The 3,607-nt window shown below is 57.4% G+C and overlaps 1 pseudogene; it reads right to left on the bottom strand.

Moving 5' to 3' along the window:
- Nucleotides 1–872: 872 nt before the first annotated feature.
- On the bottom strand, nucleotides 873–3,066 carry LOC136523000 (acetyl transferase GW6a-like; annotated as a pseudogene).
- Nucleotides 3,067–3,607: the final 541 nt, after the last annotated feature.

Genomic DNA, 3,607 nt, shown 5'->3' with positions numbered 1-3,607 from the left:
GATCAGTTCCTTGACATGCCATGTTTGGCTGGTACTATGTGAAGATCTGGCTCTAAACTCTCTGAAGCAGGGATGTGAGTGTACTTTCTCCTTGTGTTGTGGAGCTCTCATGCGGCGTTGGTGACATGGACCATGCATCAGATCAACATCATGGAAGCATCAGATCTGCACCAACTGAAAGCTCCTGGTTATTAGTGGGGCACAGGGATTTAGGTGATCTCGGAATAATATTTGACTGATTTTGTGCATGGAATTGATGATGAATAAAGAAGATTTGGTTGCTGAATATAGATCAGGTCGTTGAAGCTGAACTGCTGGGGTTCAGTAACCAAAGTACCTCTCATTATATTTTCGGATTGATTGGTTTCGTCAGTCAAAAGATGGATGGATATTAGTAGCATGATGAATTCTGATTTCTGCGTGATTGGAAGGATGAGCAGATGACAGAAATGCCCTTTTCATCTCCTTTTTCTTTTTTCCCACTGAATATTTCTGCCAACGGTCAATTTGATTAGGACTGCTAGATTTTAAAACTAACCTGAGTTGGAATTCTTCTTATTACTTGTTGCTTATGATTACAATGCTAGGTTAAACTGTAAAAACAAGACCCCCAAGTTCACTTCATTTACTGAAGAGCTTCGTGCACTTATTATATGTACCAAGTCACATTCTGACCAACTGGCGATGTGAATCATTGCAAGCTGTTGCCGTCGTCGTCTCACTGTCAGTGCACGTCGTTTTCGTCTGTGGATACTTGCAGATGCAAATTGCCCTGCGTTTGGAGCGCTTTCAGCCTTGCACCAATTTGCCATGCACAGTTCAGGAAAACAAGCCAACCGATTCTTCTTCCTTGGACATTGATTAGAAAGAAACTAAGACAAACCTCGTCGCTATCCTAAATTCAGAAGCAAATGCTACCGTTACAACCATCATCACCTTAGCTTGGGTGGTTTGATACCACAAATGGCAAGGCAGGTGATTGCCATTGCGGTACCAAGCGTATGTACACGTCTGCAGTCGTCAAAACTTGGGCAGAGGCGAGGAGGTTAGCCCTCTGCCTACACCTGCCATGCATGGCTCGGTGGCCATGGCTACGTCAAAACTCGCGGGGATCGACGAACAGGACCGTCCCGGATGGCGCCGGCGCCGCCCAGCCGTCGTCTTCGTCGCCGTCGGCATTCTTGCTGAGGTTCTTGATGCACCAGACGTCCTCGTCGCAGGAGAAGCGGCGCCACCTCGGGACGGCGGCGGCGGCCGGGTCGTCGGGCGCGACGTCGGCGGCGACGACGGCGCAGGCCGGGTTCTTGCGGGCTACGTTGTGGGCGTGGTGGCAGAGGGAGCGGAGCAGGTCCGGGCCCGCGGGGACCGGACATGCGGAGGCCGTAGAGGAGGTAAGCGCCGAAGGGGCGGAAGATGTCCGGGATGGAGGGGACGCGCATCCACGGCGCGCCGCGGTCGAGCGCCCGGAGCGCGGCGAGCGACGCGCGGAGCAGCGCGGGCGCGCCGCGAACGCGGAGGCGCATGGAGCGGGTGGAGTCCCAGACGCTGAGCACGGCGAAGGACGGCGGGGCGGACGGGTCCTGGTCCGGCCCGCTCTCGACGGCCACGAACGTGCCCAGCGTCAACTTGTGGGCGAGCAGCGCCGGCATGTCGGCGGGGAGGAACTCCGTGGCGTGTAGCGGGGACAGGCGCGCGTAGGCCGCGGCCGCCAGCTGCGGCGGCAGCGGGTACACGCGGTGCGCGCTCGGGATGGGCAGGCGGTGCGCGTGCACCGGCCGCCCCAGGAACTCCGGCCGCCGGAACGGCGCGTACCCGAACCGCCCCGTGAACAGCGCCAGCGACGCCGCGTTGCACGTCGTCGTCGCCATCGTCGCGTGTGCCGCGCCGCGCTCACGGCACCACTCCTCTGCGCGCTCCACCAGCGCGGTCGCGATCCCCAGCCGCCTGCAAGGAAAGCGCAATTAACGTGAGCACACAGCCGTTCAAACCATGTGGCGGCAGCGGCGCCTCGAGAACCGTGCGTGCGCCTGCAGTGGACTCCGGTCAACCAGCCGGAACGGTGGGCCCCCGCGGAGCGCCCACCCCGCCGCGGCGCGCGATTAGGCAAGCAGAGAAAGTACGTTGGTGTGGAGCAGAGAAATGGAGGCGTTGTGTTGTGTGCATGCATCCATCCGCATGTGGTGAAAATTGAAGAAACAAAAAGAGAAGTGAAGCGATGCGGACGACATGGCCACCGTGGCAGCGTACCTGTGGGACGGAGAGACCCTGAGGCCGAGGAGGCAGGCCACCTTCACGTACGGCGGCGGCGACAGCTGCTGCTGCTTCGGGTTCGGGGAGGACGAAGGTTTCTGTTTCTTGCCGCCTCCTCTGCTCACCACCCTAACGCAGGCCTTGATGAGCCCGACCATCTCCGCCTCCTCGCCATACTGGGCAACCTGAGCATTGCAAATTCATCAGCCAAGGTACAGAATAATCTGATAAATTGTCACTGTCAAACGCGCGCATCTTTCATTAGTAACAAATTGATCTGTCCCTCTCCCTCAGTGTTTGAACTCCAAACACCATACCACAACGATCGGATTGGTGTGCCAAACAAAAAAATCTGTTCTTTTGTTTATCATTAGTTATGTTATGTGCTTGTTAATTTGGTAGCTTGCTGCTGCGCGTAGATTAGTTTTTTTTTTGAGAGAGTGCGCGTAGATTAGTTAGGCCGCCACTTACCAGCATGACGTGCTCCGGCGCGTGGCGGACCCTCGCCAGCGGGTCGCCGACCAGCTCGACGGAGAGCGACATGCCCTTCTTCTTCTTCCTCAGCTTGCTGCCGCCGCCACTGTCATCGTCGTCGTCGTCGGGTGTGGTGTCGTCGCCGCACAGGCCGACCTGGCACCGGCGCTCGAGCTCCTCGACCGCCGCCAGGTCCCTCTCCATGTCGAACTCCCTCACCCTAAACGACACCTTCTTCTCTCCATCCATGACGCTGACCTCAAACTCAAACGACAGTGTATCTAGCTTAGCTTGTTCGTCGTTGTCGCAACTAGCTTAGCTTAGCTTAGCTTGCTGCGCTGCTGCTCCTCTCCTCTACGACGAGGAGGGCTGGCGGCAAATTTATACAGGTAGCTAGTAGGGAGCTAGAGACGAGCGGGATGAGTGACTGAGCTGAGGGGTATTGTGGCGCCGGGGCAAAATAGTAATCTCCTAGGTGTTAGTGTTGATATCTCCAGCTCGGCCCAACGGCCGAGTTGGACCTTGATCTCGCGCCCTGATCGGGGACACCCAACTCTACATAGTTGGTGGCTCCCCGTCGCACCCTTGATCGGGGACGCCTCAACCCTACATGGTTGGTGGCCCCCGTCGCACTGCGCTATAAAGAGAGGTGAGGGCCGGCGGCTCTAAGTACGAGGTGCACCGTGAGCCGCCACACCCACCGACAAACCCAATCCGATCTAGTGAGGGGCGCGGCCAGCGACGAGAAGCTCCACTGGCGTCTTCACCGCCGCCTCTGCACCACCACTGCACTGCGACTGACCTCAACACCATCACAGCGACACCACCGACCTGGACCACATCACTTTCGCCATGGCTACGTCGAGCTCTTTCTCCAAAGCCC

This window comes from Miscanthus floridulus, chromosome 18, assembly GCF_019320115.1.
Source record: "Miscanthus floridulus cultivar M001 chromosome 18, ASM1932011v1, whole genome shotgun sequence".
NCBI classification, from domain to species: domain Eukaryota; kingdom Viridiplantae; phylum Streptophyta; class Magnoliopsida; order Poales; family Poaceae; genus Miscanthus; species Miscanthus floridulus.
The sequence above is the reverse complement of the archived record's forward strand: the minus strand, read 5'-3'. Positions and strand labels throughout refer to the sequence as shown.